Source organism: Equus quagga, chromosome 9 (genome assembly GCF_021613505.1).
Source record: "Equus quagga isolate Etosha38 chromosome 9, UCLA_HA_Equagga_1.0, whole genome shotgun sequence".
NCBI lineage: Eukaryota > Metazoa > Chordata > Mammalia > Perissodactyla > Equidae > Equus > Equus quagga.
In genome coordinates this window covers 42,377,385-42,397,084 of record NC_060275.1, presented here as the reverse complement: position 1 = coordinate 42,397,084, position 19,700 = coordinate 42,377,385, and the positions used below count along the sequence as shown (strand labels likewise).

Below are 19,700 nucleotides of genomic sequence, written 5' to 3'. Positions count from 1 at the left end.
AAAGAGATTCATAATGCTTACGAATCCTGCGGCGCAGTGGTTAGAAACACGAACTGAACTGACTGTGAGATGATGAGTAGCTACCACTTGCTGAGAGACTATTGTATGATTTGCAATCGACTAGGCACTTTCTGCACATTATCTTATTTATTGCCAACAATCACTGAATTATACACTTTAAATTATATATTTTATTGTATGTAAATTATACCTCAGTGCCCCTGATTATTAAAAAAATCCCATGTGTACTAACTTAGATGGAACTCTATTATCAGAATCAACTAGAGTATATTGATTTTTCAATTTGATTAATTCTTATGTTGGCAAAAACACATGGGTTCACCCATTTAGGGGAGGAGTTACAACATCCATGAGCCTTGATCCAGTTGCAAAAGATGGTTAAAGAAGAAATTATATCGTACCCTTGGGAAGAAGGCAGATACCAAAAATGGTATGACATCGGTTAATTCTCTATACTTTTCAATTTGCCTGAAGGTGTCCTTGAACAGGCCATTCTGAATCAGGAAGACTAATTTTGATTCTATTCCCTCTAGACTTTATTTGCATATGTTTGTTATCTTACACTGCATTTAAGTAAATCAGACTAATTACTATAAACAAATACACATGAGAAGCAATATTTGGACAGTGATGATCGTCTTAAAATGTGACTACATAATGTGATTGGAATTTCATTAAAATTATAAATAGAAGTCCCTGAGGAAGAAAACTTATATATGAATAAAGTTGATTCTTTAATATTATATTAATTGGGCATACTATTATAACAGGGAAGGATACAATTCTTTCACACAACCATTCAGAACATTTAATATTCTTTCCATAGAATAAAAAGAGAGGAAAAAATGCTTGGTGCATAGATGAATCGAAAAGTGCTTACTTGTACATTGTCTTGGCATTAAAGAATTATCAGTACAATACTATTGTCACTATGTGAAAGATAATACTACAAAAGTAAATAATTTCTTTCAACATATAAGACTGAAATATCTTATTTTAAGCAAAGTGATATTTAAAAAATTTCAGGAATGTACATTTAAATGCAGTGATATGGTCATTAAATAAATTTAAGGAATTCATTTTATGTTTCAAGCACTTATATTACTGGATATTTCACCCCTTCTGCTTTTCAAAAAAGAAAAGTCAGTCACAAGTACTTAAATATTTCAGACAAATTAAGCGTTGTAAATACAAATAAGCATTAGTTTTAAGAGCTCTCAGAGTTTAAATGAAAGGAGAGAATCTTGAGTACAAGGATAACAGTACCTTAAAGATTTTACTCTACTTGATGGTGAAAGGAAGCAGAATATACCACTCCAAAACATGCCTCTTTGGCATAAGGATTATTTCAAGTTGGTTAGTTTTAAGAAACTGCAGACACAGGAAAAGCTCTGAAAACCAGTCGAAATTACCCGTAGGAGAAACTTACATTTATAAAGGAAATCTCCATTTGTAAGAGTTATCTCCCTCTCTGTACCAGAAAAAGGAGGATGACTAAATACCTAGAAACAGATCAATGGAAATGGATTTAAATCTGCCTAACAACCACATCCTCGTTTACTGTGCTTTGCCTGATAACTTCCCATAACTGTTCCCTCAACCCCCAACCTCTTTTGTCTCTAGCTGAAGATGGTATTTAAGGTGGTAGCTTGGGTCCTGTTCTGGAGTAACTCAGTTTTCCTGGGCATCTCCCATGCATAGTGGTGGTATACATGTTATTAAAATTGTGTTTGTTTTTCTCCTGTAAAGCTCTCTTTTATTACAAGGAGTCAGCCAAACATCTAGTAATTACATAGTAATTATTCATTAAGTATTTTTAAGTAAATGGATGAACGAATGAATGAATATTTATTTCAAAAGCTTAACAGTATTACTAAAGTTGATAAAGAACAACCTGAAAACTCAGAAGCAAACCACTCTATAATTTTTTTATTCATTTTTTCATTCAACTGCTCAGAGATAAAACCGAAAAATAAAATACTTGGCATCTATACTCAATGAACTTAAAGGTTAGTACGTGGAGACAAACTTATAAGTACCATAAATCTCAAGAAAAGGATTCAAGGTGATGGCTGACCTGACCCTTGATAAATGAACACCAGGCAAAGCAAGGAAGCGAAGAAGCTTGCTTTCTTTCTTTTTTGCTAATAAGAGGTCCACGAATGATCTCAAAGCCATCACTACCATACTTCCTTTCCCCTCTATTGTAATTTGACCCTGTGTCAGTTTTCTTCCCCACTGTGATTGGTGTATGGTACCATGTATTCTAAAAGTTGTTAATTTTTAATGAATGTTGGTATGAGAAATACTCCATGTTATGAACAACACAACAAATTTTTCACCGGAGCAACTGGTACTCATTTTAGTCATATGCTGTATGATTAAGCAAGGACCCAATTGCTGTGGGATGTCTGTAGGGATGTCGTTAGCTGCTGTTTATTGGATGTGTAGGATGGCATTGAGCACCATAAATATTCAGTCACCTATTGCAAAACTCCAAATACACGTTCCTGCCCAAGTGACAGCAGTAGTAGAATGCCAGGGAAAACAGGAGGGAGAAAATAACATTGAAAAATGTGCAGTCTCAAAACGCCGATATTATTTGGTCAGATAGGCTATAGTACACAAAAGAATGTATGATAGCTATTTTCAGTACTTATACAAAAGAATAATTGTAATAATATACCACAAAGTCAAGAATCAGAAATGTCATTATTTGTCTTCCTGGTACAGCAAGAGAGACACACTTTACAAATGGAGATTTCCCTTACAAATGTAAATATCTTGTACAAGGGTAACTTCTTTATACACATATTTTTATATTTTATATTTGTGCATACCTATATATAGATATATATAAAAGCAGTATATTTTTAAGAAAAAATAATAAACGAACAATTTAAATTACATTTTTACGTAATGATTTCAAGGTTCCTCAGAGAATGCCAGACATTAAAGGTCAGATCTCAAATTCTTATAGCAGATTTCCAGTTTCAAAATTTCTGGGATATACTCCTTAACACAATATTTGAGATTCTAAAATTGTTATGGAAGAGACATTGCGGAGAGTTACTTATCAAAAAAAAAAAGCAATATTTTTAAATAAGAAACCTGCCCCAAACTACATAAAAACAATGGCAAACAGCTACATAGTCTGCTCGTGTAGAACTTGATAGAAATTGACTGTTTTCGTTGAGTGGGCTCATCTCCATATCTGTGTCAGATAAAATCATAGCACTTATCACTTGTTACCATGGATACCATGAAGATACTGCTATCCACTAAATAGTATTAGAAGAAGACAGCATACTTTTCTGGGACTAGTCCTGTTTTGCCTTCTTAAAATACCTTCGAGTCTCCTGGTTCCACTGATGGGCACACGTTAGGAAACATCGCCCCCTGCGGGAAGGAGAGCTCTGGCTGTGCTCTGCTTTGCAGGCGTACGTGGCTTTCGCTTGGCGCCGCCCGGAAGAAACTGGCTGAAGGGAACCACCATTTCAAACAGTTGCGCTTTCGTTGCTACAATGGAGCCAGGGCGCTGGTAGCCATTGCTTAAGACAGTGTCTAGCTTTAATCTCCCGCACATTTTTGGAGGCTGGCCTGGGTTTGGTGGGGCTTTGGGTGTCTCTTTGGAACCTATGGAAGTTAAGCTTTGAATGGATCCACTGTAGCTCTTGCTTCCTTTAGCAGCAGAGAGGGATCAGAGAGAGGAAGCTGAGGCTCTTTTTGGTCCTGAAAGTCCATAGGGCCCTTTCTTGGTCAGGTCTGTGGGTGGGGAAACATATCCTGGGCTAGTGAGGGAGGCAACCGTATGGTAATCTGATTCTGCATCTGTTTTGCTTACATCTGCTCTAGAACTTGATTCAGGACTAGTCCACAGACCAAGACTCTTCCGTCCATTGGGAGGTGGTGGGGATGCAATGACGGAATCCCTCCAGAGTTGTCCCTGGGCTGGCAGGAAGCTGACATTGTAGTGCTGTTTTGTTCAGAGGAGTGAGAGAAGAGTGGTTCGCTCCCTGTGGGTGTGCAGTCTGGGCTGCCGCTATAGGAGTCCCTATAGTGTTCTGCCAGGCATGGAGTATACCTCCTTCTGGGCTTCCGGGAGCCTGTGGAGAGGCAGGCTGCTCCTGTCCTTCAGGATGCATATCAAGACTGAAGCTGAGGAAGAGCAATGCTTGGGTCTGCGGCAGTATGAAAAATCTTTTCATAGTGTTCTATCAGAATTTCAACCACCATATTCTGACATTTAATATTCATTATGGCAGCCACAGTTTCTTCCTGTGCTCTCAATTAGAGTTGGGCCAAATGTGAAACCAAGTTTTGAGACAGTCATAAGATTTTATTGGCTGTGTAGTGATACTTTGACCAGGTGCTTTATTAAGATTTCCAGCATCTCTCTGTTTTTCTCTGGCAATTGTGCACCAATGCATCCACCTGGAAGTTCTGGTCATCGGAGTTAACAGCAACAATCAAATCTTTGTATAAGTTGTAAGTCATCAGTGGTTCTGCAAGGCACCTGAGGTCATTTTTCAGCCGACTTGTTATTGTCTTATTATCTCATAGTTCAATATCAATGTCAATATCAGGAGGGGATTTTGAAGAAGATGTGGTATTCATGAGTCTCTGAACTTCGGAGTTCACGCCTCCTATTCGTTACAGGCCTAAAACGGTGATGCCTCTTGTTTCCACAGCTTGAATGCATTTTCTTACAAAGTTGAACCCTGCTTCATTTAGGTACATTTCTTCTTTCTTGCTGGTAATGGCAGGCAGGGTGTGAATCAATTCCTTCCCATCCATGACTTTAAGCCAGGATTTCCGATTAGCTTCTGAGACGGCCTGCAATGTGGTGCTCCCATGCCTGTCAACTACTTCCATGTCAAAGCAGAATCATTTGTCAATTGAGTCTGTCCTTAGTTGGATACCAGACTTTAATTTAGACATTTCTGGTGAGCTGGTAATAAGGCCATTCACTTCCCCACTGGATTGCATTTCTGAAATGCTCTTTGTAAATGTTTTACCTCCCTTATCATGTGTACAATAATGTTTAATCCATGTAAAATGAAGCGGTCATTTCTCCTGGATGTAAAGATAGCCTTCCATCATTCCCTGGCTGGGGGGTCTGGAATCTTGGCTGGCAGATTTCATCCTTTGCTGTCAACCACTCTACCTCTTGCCAAGTATTTTCAAAATTGTTGCTTGTATTCTGCAAGTTGAACTGCAGCCATTGTTTATATGGTGCAAATTCCTGGGCAAATTCGTCTCTCTTGCAGTAAAAGGTAAATAAACTGCAAAGGAATGACAAAAGCAGTTCAATGAATTCAAACCTCTTTTTTTCTCGAACCTCTTGAATTTTAAAGACATATTCTAGTGATGCTTCTTAGAAGTTTTGATATTCTTGGTCAATCTATGTATCTGCCTCTTGTAAAGGAGACTCCTTTTTCTTTGCAGACAAATTTAAATGTTTGTCAAGAATAGAATAGTATTTTTCACTCTCCTTGTCAAACTTCTTCTTTCTACCTTTTGCTGCACTCATCTGTTCCTTTTGAAATTTCTCAAGTGACAGTTAATACATCATTAGCACTTTGAATCAGTCTTCTACAAAGAGTAACTTCTACTTGGTTTTCAGAGCTTTTCCTGTGCCTGTTATTTCTTAAGAGCAACCAGCCAAAATAATCCTTATGTCAAACAGGCACATTTTGGGGTCAGAAATTCTGCTCCTCTACACTTATTTACTCCTCTCTGTAAAAGTCTAGGGCAAAACCGCACCACTCAGACACTGATTTTCAGATCGCCCTGTTGCAATAGCCTGGAAAAAATCAATTCCCTTACTTGTTTGGTTTGTGCCAAAAAGATATTCCTTTATGTACTAACCAACTATTTACTGAGTACCTATTCTCTGCTGAGCTCTGTTCGAAGTTCTGAGAATTTAGTAATAAACAAAACAGAAAAAAACTCCTGGTCTCAAGGAACTTATATTCTGGTATGAGGTGAAAAAAGATAATAAGAATAGTAGCACAAAACTATTTATGTGCGAGGCGGTGATGAGTGTTATGAAGGAACAATATAGCCGGGTAAGGGATAGGGGCAATAGGAAATGCTATGTCAAGGTGCTAACGTGTAGGGTGGTCAAGGTGGCCTGAATGACTGCAGAGACTGCCATCATGTGGCCAGCTGGGGAAGTTCCATTCTAGACAGAAGGAAAGGTAAGTGCAAAGATGGGAGTGTGACTGGTACAGAAACAAAGGAGGGCAGTGGGACTGGAAGTGCAGGGGTGAGGAGGAGAGGTGGGAAATAAGATAAAACAAATAGAGGCTGATAGCTTCTAGGACCCTGGGATAGAGGGGAAGGCATTGGCGGGTTTAAACACAGGAATAATAAATGTTCACTTAAATTGTAAAGATTTTTGTTCCTACTTTCTAGAGACTATTATGAGCAAGAAGAGAAGCAGGGAGACTAGTTCAGATTCATTTGCTGTGATCAAGAGGGGGAGAAATGGGAAAGGGGAGCAAATGATTGCACCTTTCTTAGATTTTAGAGGCGAAGATGGTGAGAAGTGGTCAGACTCCTAATACATCCCCAAAGTGGAGCCCACAGGGCAGCTGTTGGATTAGACGTGTGATTTCAGAGGAAGAGAAAAGGAGAAAGGTCTATGATAACTCCAAGTTAATTTTTTCTTCATTTTTTTTTTAGTTAGCATTTGCAGAGATGGGAAATAATGGAGAGGAAAATATTAGGGTGGGTTGGGAGTAAAAGTCGAGAGTCATTTTGGGGACACATTCAGTTTTGAGATGCATCTTTGATGTCTAAGTAGATATGTCAAATGTAAGGTTGGGTATATAAGTCTGGGGGGTGGAGAGTGGAGATACAAATTAGGTGGTAGTAAGTGAAGCAATATTATTTAATGCCATGGGATTCAAAAATAGCCCCCCTCCAGGAGACTCACAGAGAACAGAACAGGTCAGAAGACTAAGTCCTCATAGTCATAAGCTTAGAGGTAGAACAGGCCAGTGGCCTTCACATTGTGTTTCCCTGGGTCGCACGAAAGGATTTGAAACAACTAGATAGCCCTTTGCATATTTTTAAATTGACACTAAAATTTTTCAGTATGAATCTAAGTTGTTTTAAGGAATATAATTTTACTGTGTTATAAATATTGAAATATTTAAAGTTTAAAATAACACTGTTCTATCACCTTTTAAATATGCTTAGTGATTCTAAGACCACATACTTTGATGGTTACCCTTGTTCATCTAAAAATACCTGAGCAAGACTTCCTTAACAGTCAGAAATTTTACATTTTGTCTTTTGAACTAATATTTCTGTAATACTTCTTTTGCAAAATATATCCAATATGCTATTATGCTTGAAAAAGTTTTGTCTCCCCAAAGCCCCAGCACATAGCTGTATATCCTAGTTGTAAGTCAATCCAGTTCTTCTATGTGGGACACTGCCACAGCATGGCTTGATGAGCAGTGTGTAGGTCCACGCCCAGGATCCAAACCGGCAAACTCCAGGCTGCCAAAGTGGAGCGTGCGAACTTAACCTCCTGCCCATAAGGCTTGCCCCTTGAAAAAGTTTTAAAGCTTACTCACTAAAATATTTCTCTGACAAAAATACATCTGTGTATACTTTTAAATGTAAGTTTGTAATGTCCTAAAATCATCGAGATGTAAGACTTCTGTGTAAAAATTTCCCTAAGATCCTAAGTGTGAAAATTATTTTTGATTGTAATAATACAATAATATTATAATTATTAGTAGCACATTATATATAAACACAGAAATATGAATTTTGATTATAAAGCTAATAATGAGATAGTTTAGCATCAATTCTTTTAAAATTTTTCATTATATTTGTGTGTATGTATAAACACTCCAAAAAACCTTACTCGCATAAGTAGATGGGAATTGATAGTCACTAGATTTTAAAACTCCTAAGTTTAATGCCCAAAACATATAGTGATCTATAGTCAAAGCTTGTTTTTGACTGTCAGATGTGAGATCCCTAAATATCACAGACACAACTTGTTGATAAGAAAAAGGTGAGATTATTCTTTAGTTTGGTAAGAGAGAAAATTTCCCAGTCAGAACTTTAGGAGTGTTACATAATTGTGGTGGAAAAATACAGCCAGATTTTATTGAGAATTTGAAGTTTTGTTTGAGGCAAAAGTTGTAATACTGATCTGTCTTAGTCTGGAAGCTCTGCTGAAACCTGTCCACTATGGGTGACCATGTTGGCATTTGAAATACTTGTAGATTCCAGAATCACAGCAACATGCTCCCACTACAGTATGACAGGCTTCAGATGGGTGTTGTGGTTCCCTGACCAGGAAATGAACCCAGGCCACAAGAGAGAGCACTGAATCTTAACCACTAGACCACCAATGCTGGCTATAGATCCAATGCTGGCTATAGATCTTCACACCCCTATTAGATTCTGTATTTGCGAATTCACCTACTTGCTAAAATTTACTTGTAACTCCAAAATCAACACCCGTGGTGCTTTCTCAGTCGTTTGCAGACTTGCAGAGTAGTGAAAATTTTGAGTCACTTCATGTGTACATTCTCAGTTGAGGTCAAACAAGGCAGCCCTCTGCCTTCTTGTTTCAGCTCTCATGCAATAAACAAGTGTTCTTTTCACAGTCTACTTAGTGTCACTTTTTTTTGCGTTATTATGCTTTATGTTGGTGATTTCACTGTTTAAAATGCCCTGCAAGTGCACCATACACACACACACACACACACATATGTATAAGCATATATAAACATACATACACTCTTTGGAATGTTCTAGTAGGCATGAAAAAACTGATAATGATTGAGAGAAGGGAGCTATTTAAGGAGGATAGTCTATAATTTAATGAGATGTTGGAATCCAATGCACAAATTGAGGTGCTATTATTAGATTGTGGCAGTCAGCCCATCCATTGCGACGTGAGGAAAGACAAAATGCATACGTACCGAAGCAAGTGAGTTGGTAGACATGTAAACAGAAGCATCTGGAAGTTTGCCAATTCCTCTGTTAATGAAAAGCATGGTTGGTAACTGAGAGTGAGGAGAGAGAAGAGATTGTAGGGTTTGAGGACGGAGGAGCAGAAGAGGAAGAGTCCCATGATAGAGTGAATCTCCCAGGGAAGGAGAGTGGGGTTGCCTGGCAGGACCAAAGACCCTTTGAGGTTTGTAATCATGAATTTAAAGTGAGTCCAGTCAGCATTTTTATGGCTTTTCTCAATCCACTTTCAGTTTTTCAGGTGTAGGCAAGAAATATGTGTAGCGTTGCATTTAACCATGTTGAAATTTTGCTGGAAGGAAGATTGTTAAAGCTAAAATTTAAATATATTTTTAGAATTTTAGAATTGGAAGAAACTTTAGAAGTTTTTTATTACCTTTGGGAGAAAAAGTATTTCAGAACACAGATTTTGAAGCTAGGTGAACTTGCTTCCAAATGCCAGATGCATCTATGATTAGACTTAGCAAATTACTTTTTTAAAAAACAGTAAATTGGAAACAATAACATTTTTCTTTCAGAGTAGCTTAAAGATTAAAATAAAACGAAGAAAAATATAAAGAAACCAGCTATTACAGGGCCAGGTACATATCTGCTGTTCAAGGTATGTTCATTTACTTCTTCCCTTGTCTGCATTTAAATATGATAGACTGAGGATGTTTAGAAACATTTTTAGAGTCTCAAAAATATTTACAGCTCTTTTTCTCTGCTTCTGTTGATTGTTTTTAAATTCTTCAATGGCCTAGGCAAAAGAGAAACTTTAGTAGAAAAAGTTGAAGTTTCTCACCTTCTTAATCAGACAAAATTTGCCTTTCCTTTAGGCCAGAGAGTGAGAATAATGTCGCTTTCGTGATTTGTTCATTTGCATTTTGCTCATTACTCTCTTCTTCACCAATATTTGATATAAAGCAAAAAGCTTTCTCTGAGGCAGTTTACTGTCAACAGAGGAACTGACAACTCGTAAGCTTCTTCAGGAAAAGAGTACAGTTCTTCAGAGAATGTTACGTGGCACCTGAGTTAACTTTAGAATCAATGCATTAGCATAGGGCTTTGACATATTTAACCAATCCCCTTTTGGTGATCATACTTTTCTAGAGAGAAGTCCATGTGGCTCCCAGTGCAGGTTCAGCTCTGCTGACAGTCCCACGGGTCCGACGTTCAATGGGTGCAACTTTCAAACCTTAGGCTTGAGGTTTTAAAATTGCTCCACTTCCATAGTCTGGACACATAAATAAGACCATCACCCATCCTGTTAGTTCTTTTCTGCTGCTGTACCTCCATTCTATGCAGGCTCCTACTTTGTTCTAAAATTAGCTCACCTCAGATGTGGCAAGGCAGCTCTGGCCTTTCCTTTCTGAGACCACCTCTTGAGAAGGCGTTACTAGTCAGTCAAGGCCTGGGCACTGTCATCTCATTCAGGCAGTTCTTTCTCCCTCCTCCACCTCCAGCACCCAATACAGCAGTTATGGTAACATTATTTTAGTGACAACATACTGTGTACAAGTCACCATACTAAGCACTTTTCCTGATCATCTGTTTATCGCCATGATAAAGGCTACTATTATAACACTTTTACAAACATAGATACTGAAAGGAAAGTTAATTTGTCCCTGCCCTCTTGAAGCTAAATTCTAGCAGCAGAGATGATTATTAAACAGCTAATTGCAAAATTAATTACAAAATGACACTAGTGATAAGTGCCCTGACAAGGCCCGATACACTAGGAATGTATCATACACTGTAGACTGACTGGTTCTGGGGAGTCTGGGAAGTCAGGGAGAGCTTCCTGGAGGAAATGTTATTTCAGCTAAATTCCAAAGGATGAACTAAAATTAACTGTAGTGATGGGGAAGGAGGAGAAGTGTGGTCATTTCAGAAGAAGAAACATCTCTTCTGAAGACATCGCGGAAAGGACTGACATAAACGCAGAGGGACTGGAGTGCCAAGAGGGAAGAGTGGTGGGAGATGAGGCTGAAGGGCAGATGCCAGATCATGCAGGACAGTCAGGCCACCCTAGAACTTTGTTATTCATCCTGAGAGCAAGGGGAAGCCTCTCTGAGTGATTTGGGGAGAATGAAGTGGGGTAGCTAGAGCGACAGCAGGGAGAGTGTTAGGAAGCCATGGCAGTATTCCACGATGATGAGAGATGATGGCAGCATGGATTACCATGGTGGCAGACAGGAAGGAAAAAGCGAATGAGTTTGAGAGCAATTTGGTAGAGGAATCAACTGGCTGTCATGGCTGAATTAGCTATAGAGGTGAGGGTGGTGAGGGAACGCCAGGCAGCTAGATGGAGTGCTCTAATGGCACGCCTTTAATAAACCAGAAAAGCTATGTTTGTTTACCCTGTGGGATATAGGGGACGCATTTTAGAATGATTACCTGTTATAGTGTTTTAAAAATATTCCTACTGGGGCTGGCCCCGTGGCCGAGCGGTTAAGTTCGCGCGCTCCTCTGCAGGCGGCCCAGTGTTTTGTTGGTTCGAATCCTGGGCACGGACATGACACTGCTCATCAAACCACGCTGAGGCAGCGTCCCACATGCCACAACTAGAAGGACCCACAATGAAGAATATACAACTATGTACCGGGGGGCTTTGGGGAGAAAAAAGAAAAAATAAAATCTTTAAAAAAAAAAAAAATTTCCTACCTCAGGACAGGTTTCAGGGGTTTGAAAGTATCTTTCCATGGTACACCTCTGTCACCTGCGATTGGGAAACAGAGGGCAGGCCTAGGCCGACAGGCTGAGGATAGAAACTCAGCCATTGGGAGGACTGAGCTCATTTAGGTGGCAAAAAGGTAAAAGATCAAGACCAGGGGTTTAAAATTTGACAATGTGCTGTAGGTATTGACTAATTTATTTAGAACTCTGTATTATTGGCAACTTTGGATAATATATGTTATTTGTGAATGTTATAATAACATGATAATTACTACATTGTCTACTTTCTACCAGGTATATCTGTCACCTGATTTTATCAAGCCTTAGGCTAACCCCCCGGGTTAATGTTCTGAGTGATCAAGTGACCGTTTCAAAGTTAGAAAGGTGGTGAGTGGCAGAGGCCAGATATGACTAGGTGTGTGTTGCCCCTCAGCCTGCCTCTAAGTTGCTCTGCAGCACACCAAAGCATGAAGGGAGAGCCCGTGAGAAAGTGCCTCTCTCCCTTCCCACTGCTGCCTGTTATAATTCAGAACTGTCTTCACTGTGACCCAAGGCTAGCTAAACACGAGGATCAGATTTTCAAGGGATTAGAAAGCACCTTCTTTCCCTTTTAATTAGAGTTTCATATTCTGATTTGTCTCAGAGAAAAGGGATTAGGTGAGTCCGTTTCTGTCTATTATAAAAAGGTCTGTACAGCGAGGAGTGGGTGTCAGTAGATGTGTTTGAGACAACTATGGTTGAAAAAGCTGGGTGCGCTTTGGGCAGATAGATAGGACCTGTAGAAAATATGAGGTGTCATATAAAAAGTACCTGACACTAGTTTTACGCTTTCATAAGTACCAAATGAAAGCACAAGTTATGGTTTGTTTTACAGTTACTCTCTCAAAATAAATCTATTGTTCACCTTAAAAGAAAAATCTTTAGCTTCTTTTCAGATACGGAACACTGAGATTCTTTCCCCATATTGTATCAGTGTCCAGATGTCCATAACTTCCAAATCCCTTTTTAGTGTTTCTTCATGAAGATTTTCCTCCTCCAAGAAGACTGGCCAGATACTTCTAGTTTTAAAGGTTCCTTTAGCTCAGGAGATTCTACGCAGCCAGGCATATTTATGAATCTACAATTTATGGTGTGACTGTCCAATATGTTTTTACAGTTTGCTTTTTTTTATGTGAAAACTGCAGTCCAATCCTGTCTTTAGGTTCAAGTCTGTTGAACCCACTTTTGCTCACTCCACCCCCCTAAGCTGTCTGGATGTCTAGATAATGGGTGCAAAGAGATGACGGTAAAAGTTGAACCACTTTTCCTGCCCTTCATTAAACTTTTTCTTGAGCTGTGTGTGGCCCCGCAGGTAGTGAGTTCCATCTGTGTGTCACCATCTTCACCTACAGAGAAGTAGCATTCAAATGTTCCAAGTGAAGAAGTACCTTCAGAGAAGCTGTAAAAATGTGTAGCTAAAAAAAATTAAGAAGCTTATTTTTGGAACCCAGCAGCACTCTCCATAAACTGTCACCTTACCTTATTCTCCACTAAATGAAGCCTTTCAGAGAAGCTAATAGAGAAAGCCATCCAACTAAATAGCTCATAATCAAAACCCCAAATAAAGGTTCCTAATATGATTTTCTCCAACCTACCTTTATTTAGTGTGTGATTGGGTCAGAGATCTTTATAATGAGGAAACTAAATCCATTTGGAGTTTTCACATGCGCCATTAGAATCACAGAATTTCAGAGCTGGAAGAGCAAAAGCTGAGAAAACTAAAAATTAGGTCAGTCTTTTAACATGAATCCATCAGCAGTAGTGGACTCTGTTTACCCTTGAGGAATATTCTAGGCTCACTTAGGTGACTCACAACTTGAGTTAAGATGCAGAGAGAGATTAATACAATAAGACTACACGACGAAGATGATTGGTGTTAGAAAGAGAAACACTGGACCTTCAACATTGGGGAGGACCTTATTGCAAATAAGCTGTGGCAAACTAGTTTTCTAATTCCCCCAACGCTGTCCAGGAGGAAATTTGCTTAAATTACAAAAGATATTTGGATTGAATAGAAGCGCAACAACAACTTGGCCTGTGGTATGGTGTAGGGGGTTCTTTCACTATAGAGTCTGAAGCGTCTCTTGTAGGTTGCCTCGTGGATCCGTTCAGCATTCTAATGAAGAAGCAGCAATTATGCCTGTTTCACAGATGGAGATACCAAAGCGCACGGGAGTGTTCTGACTTTCCTGGTATCAAAAAGGCTTTTACAGAGACTCAGAACTAGAATCCAAGTATCTAGGTTTTTAGTTTAATACTTTTAGTCGTTAGGTTTTAATGTTTCCTGACCTTGGGCCTTACGCAATATCTGAAAGTATTATTAAAGCACTCTGTAAAATCTTCCCTGAGGATCTTTAAGAACAACCCACACTGTTGTTTTGCTGTGGGTACAAAAGGTGGAAGAGCAGTATTTTCCTGCTTTTGAAGAGCTGGCTCTTTCTATCTCGAAGTAGGTCAACAAAGAGTCTGTAATTCACCAGTATGGGAAGCATTTCCAATCACCCACAGTGGACTTGAACTTTGAATTCTGGAATAACAGTTTTACATTGGCCTAGTTCAATTTTATTTTCTCAAATGGCTACAAGGCCCATTGTCTAAAATTGGGTTTATATGGTGCCAAGATAAAAGGGTCTATAGCAAACATAAAGCAAACTCTGTTTAATCTGACTGTGCAGGCACCGGATAATTTAGAGCTGTGGTTATTTTGCATGTGTTACATCGTATTAGGAATGAAGCACAGTCTGATCCAGAGAGATCACACTAATGAAAACCAGAGGTTTGCCAAGTCTCAGGACCAGAAGATCTCAGAGGTCATCTATTCCAATGCTACTCTCAATACTGGCTCTATAACATAATCATCCAGGAGATTTTAAAAAACGTATGTCCAGGGTCTCATCCTACACAGACTGAATTCAGTCTGTGGGAGAGAGATTCTATTAGTACTGCCTTTATTTTTTTGTAAGTTCTCCATGTGATTTAGCATTCAGGTGTGTTTGAAAGACACATCTTTATAGAAACTCTGCCAAATTAAGAGAAAAAAAGGAACAGTGAATTTCTAAGAGAAAAACCAGTATCCTATGGATTGTGAAAGTATAAACTGGTTCCCCAACAATTCACTGCTCCTGAAGGGAGAGACCACAGTGCTCTCGGATCATCAGAATTTGGATATTATACCCTCAATGCCAGAATTCTAGTATATAAAAGCTAAAAAGCTTGCTTAAAATGAGAGTAGTTACAGTTCTGTGAGAGAATTTTTTTTTTTTTCTGAGGAAGACTGGCCCTGAGCTCACATCCGTGCCCATCTTCCTCTACTTTATAAGTGGGACACCTACAACAGCATGGCTTGCCAAGCCGTGCCATGTCCACACCCGGGGTCCAAACTGGCTAACCCCAGGCCACCAAAGCAGAACGTGTGCAAAACCACTGCACCACTGGGCCTACCCTTTTATTTTTGTTTTTAACAAAATTACAAACAATGCAACATTATATAAAATAAGTTTATTGAAGAGTGTCAAAAAGGACATATAGAATATGCAGTTTTTGAACATCATCCTATAGTCCCGGATCCTGAAAAAAAGTTCCTATTCCAATATGAACTAATGTTTAAATTTAAAGAGATGCATGTGGTTACATGCAGAAATATTTGTAGGTAAGTGAATATACATGCATATAATATCTTCTTGGTCTGTCATCTGAGAGGTCCTAGAACTTGTGACATCCTGGGTGCAATGAGTGCACCTATCACCAAAATCTTGTAGTAACAGAAAATAAGTACTGAAAAGAAAACAAACAAAATCCAAAATAAACCAATGATGGGCATATGTCAAAGAGATACAAGAGCCCACTGACAGAGTTCCCTATGGCCAAAACTAGAACGATTTGAGCAAGAAAATCTGTAAAATGGTATTTAATTATAACCCAAAATACAAAATAGATATTCTTAGTTATAAATAAATGGTGGACTAAATAAGCAATGGGAGGAAAAGAGACAAATCTCCACTGTAGAAGAATTCCAAATAATTGATGTAGATGCTCTGCCTTTACAGAGGTAAAGGATGACCCCACTCCTCAAGTGTGGGCTGTGCATAGTGGCTTTCTTTCAAAGAATACAGTATAGAAAGGAGAGGAAAAGGTAAATTTATAGTGGAGGAAACTGACAAACACTACCTCAAGTCAGGTGATGAAGGTTAACATCAGTAATGATAAGTTAAGTCATATTGATAGTTTATACCCTTGCTATGATGTGAGGAAAATGGCAATTTGCCTCTGTGGTCTTCCTCCCAAAATATATCCCCCAGCCTAATCATGAGAAAATATCAAATAAATCCCAAATGAAAGAGATTCTACAAAATACCTTATCAGCACTCTGCAAAATGGTCAAGGTCATCAAAAACAATGAAAGTCTGAGAAACTGTGGCAACCAAGAGGAGCCTGAGGCAACGTGACAAATAAGTGTAATTAGGTATCCTGGGACAGAAAAAGGACACTAAGTAATAAATACTGAATAAAGTATGAATGTTAGCTAACAATAATGTAACAGTTAATTGTTCATTAAAGGTGACAAATGTGCCATACCAATGTAATATGTTCATAGTAAGAGAAACAGTGTGGGGTATATGGGAACTCTGCTACTGTTTTCAACAATTCTGTAAATCTAAAACTGTCGTAAGATAAAAAGTTTATTTAAAAAATTTCCTTGTCCCTTAGGAAATAATGGATTACTAACCTGTTCCTTGTTCTTGCACACAATTACCCAAGATTCCTATCTATCATCAAAAGTTAAGGTCATCATGGTCTCTATTTGGAGTTGCCTTGGTATTACCAATAATTTCAAAACCTGATCATGGGAAAATTTTTCTACATTAAATCTAGAGCTGGCCATTACAAATATTATATATGCCATAATAGTTTCACATTACCAGGGACTAGGCCCATATTCTATGGAGCATAATTCAGGTTTTCAAGATAGAAAATCTCCAAACACTGTTCTCCGACTAGTAATGAAGCCTATATATTTTCATGGTCACTAGCTCTGCCAAGCTATTTTTCTCTTGGATATTCTCATGGATTTTTTTTTTTTCCAACAGTGGCTGCTGTTCAAACTTACATAATAGAATTGTCACACTTTATAAACTGTGTTGAATATTCTGATCCCTTTCATTTGAAGAGGTCCTCTATTTCATGCCCAACTAGCTTTGAGGTCCTTCTGAGATAATCAAGTAGTCATTGGCACCTTGCATGTAATAGCCACTGCTGCGTGAAGAGTCTATAAATTCAATTCTCTGTGCAAAAGCCATGGAAAACAGAGCCTTCCAGCTTAAATCACTGGCAAGCTACTCTATTAGATTTCTGAGGCTCACCCTGATAAACAAAATTTTGGAGGAGATCTATTATTGATTACACAATATCAGGTGGCTTAGATGTAAATTTCAACAACTGCTTTCTCCGTGGGGTAATGTGATACACTGGTTTTTCAGGCTGCATTTTATTATATTGATGCTATTTTAGTGGTTCAGCTACCTCAATGATTTGTGATCACAATCCCTACAGCCATAGATAGACCGTTGTCCTGATTCAGTGTGATGATATGAACTACTCTGGGAACGCAGTCCACACTATTATTCTTGCTGCAATTCAGATAGTGAGTTGCTGTTGCACATCCGAAACTAGTTACGAGTTAGAATTCCATTTAACTAGTATAGATTGCCATGTATTTATAGCTGAACTGAGGCAGTTTCAGACACTGGTGACTCTTTAATGTGCTCTAATTGAAGTCTTCCCATGTTCTACTGAAAAGACGTATTACAGACTCTACTTCACCATTATCATGAACATTTATCTACAAATCTCTTCCTAATCCCTGTGGTGTTCCTCCAACATTCTTCACTTAGAAATATCTTTTTAAATATATTTTTCTACCTTGTCAGAGCCATACATCTTCCCTTATCAGTATTAAAGCACAACAGCAGGAGAAAAAACACATCCTCATTCTCATCTTTTCCATTTTATAATGGGGAAAGACAATATGGCATCACTAAGCTAGCTTAAGCAAACAACCAACAAAAAGTAAAAACTTCAAATTGCCTGAGGAATAAATAAAAATAAGTGTAGCTAATACACATATATGTATGTATATATGTACATACACATTTGTGTGTTCACAGCTAACACAGACAGACATATGTCTGTCTTAATGATGAGGATGAATTTTAAATTAAAGGATAAATAAATAAAATATTCCAATTGTAAAAAAGAAGTATTTGTATATTGGCACTTTCCTTCTTATCAAAAATTGCTGGTTTTAGTATGATGGCAGCAGAATTCCTAATCAGCATTTTTCAGTATTTTCTATTGGTTTATCAACCTGAAAGTTAGTCCTCATCCCTGTCACTATGACAAATAGTGTAAATAAAAAGCAACTTTCTTTTGCACTTAATCAGGGCTCCATTTTTATGAATAACTATTTCTATTCTCTTAAATAATTAGCAATATGTCTAATCTACACAGAACATACTAATAGTCTCAAATAACTCTAAATTTTCAACAAATTCTGCTGATTATTTACCAAAGATAATCTCACTAACACTAATAAAAGCTAAAACATTTAGGTTTGTCAATGATCTAAACAGTGATCTGTCCACAGTACATCTGAATGTAAGATGACTACTTTTGTGTCTTTCAACATCAATTCAGCATCAAGGTAAAACATGCAATTTTTAGTTGAAAGTATTCCCCAGGTCCATTTCCATCTATTAGGTGTATATATCTCATGATAAAATAAAAATAGCACAGGTTTTGATATAAAACATCATAGTTTAAACATCAGACCTCCTCCATACTGGCTGTGGGTCCCGGAAGAACTTACTGATCTTGCTGAACTCAGTTTCTTATTTGTAATGTAAATGTAAAAACAGTTATCCTTTAAGTAAAGACTTTATTTTAAATATTAAATAATACATGGCAAATAAGAAAATAATTGCCTAGTCTCTAGGAAAAGAATTCACATTAGGTACTAAGTGTTTCCCTTCCTTGTCATTATGTATTGGAAAGAGCTTTGAACTTAGTAGACTTTCATTCTTTTCTTCACTCAACAAACACACACTGATCACCTTGACTATGCCAGGCACTGTGTTAGGCACTACTTTAGTGGAAGACAAACATAAACACAGATTCTACTTTATGGATCTTGCATTGGAGCGAATAATGTATCTTATCTGTGTGACCTTGAGCAAGTGTCTAACTATTCTTTTGCCACTATTGCTTCATTTGTTAATAAAGGATAATGACTTTAATATCAAAAAGTTTAAATTAAATGAGATATCAAATATAAAAGTGAATTGTAAGCTATAAAACGCCATGTAAAACTGACTTATTATTATAGACATTTAAAAGAAAGAAATATTTACAGATACTGCGATGCTGAAGTAAGAGGAAGAGAGGAAGTACTTGGTATTTTTCCAAAAACTTCAGGTAAGACAAAGAAACAATTTATCAGACTTATAAAATAAAAGTATTTTTCAAGTAGTTCGATTTATGTGCTGAACATTTTATTCATAACAATACCCACTGATCTGTAAGCATAAAAAATATCAGGGGTGGGTCTATTCTGTCCTCCCTTATATCTCCACTGAATAACAGAGAAAAATCCCCTAATACTTCCAGCAGAGTGAGGGGAAAATTACACATTTTGAATTATGCCAGAGCATAATGTCTTCTTAACAAGTTTTGCCCTCAGAAGAAACTACTTTACCATAGCCTATAACTGCTGTGGTTTATCAGGGCCCAACCTACTGAGGTAAGGAAAATACCCGATTCCAGCCCATTCTAGCCATCCTCTCTCATCCAAGGAGAGAAAGGAGAAAATGAGAAGCACTGGTGAAATTCACAGTCCAGGGGCACAGGGTCACAAAAAGATTGAGACTTAATCACAGGACTAAAGGATGTCTCCTCTCCACAGACAGACAACTGGAAAA

The 19,700-nt window shown here is 38.0% G+C and overlaps 1 pseudogene; it reads right to left on the bottom strand.

Moving 5' to 3' along the window:
- Nucleotides 1–3,312: 3,312 nt before the first annotated feature.
- On the bottom strand, nt 3,313–9,056 carry LOC124244542 (rho GTPase-activating protein 42-like; annotated as a pseudogene).
- Between the last annotated feature and the right edge of the window lie 10,644 nt (nt 9,057–19,700).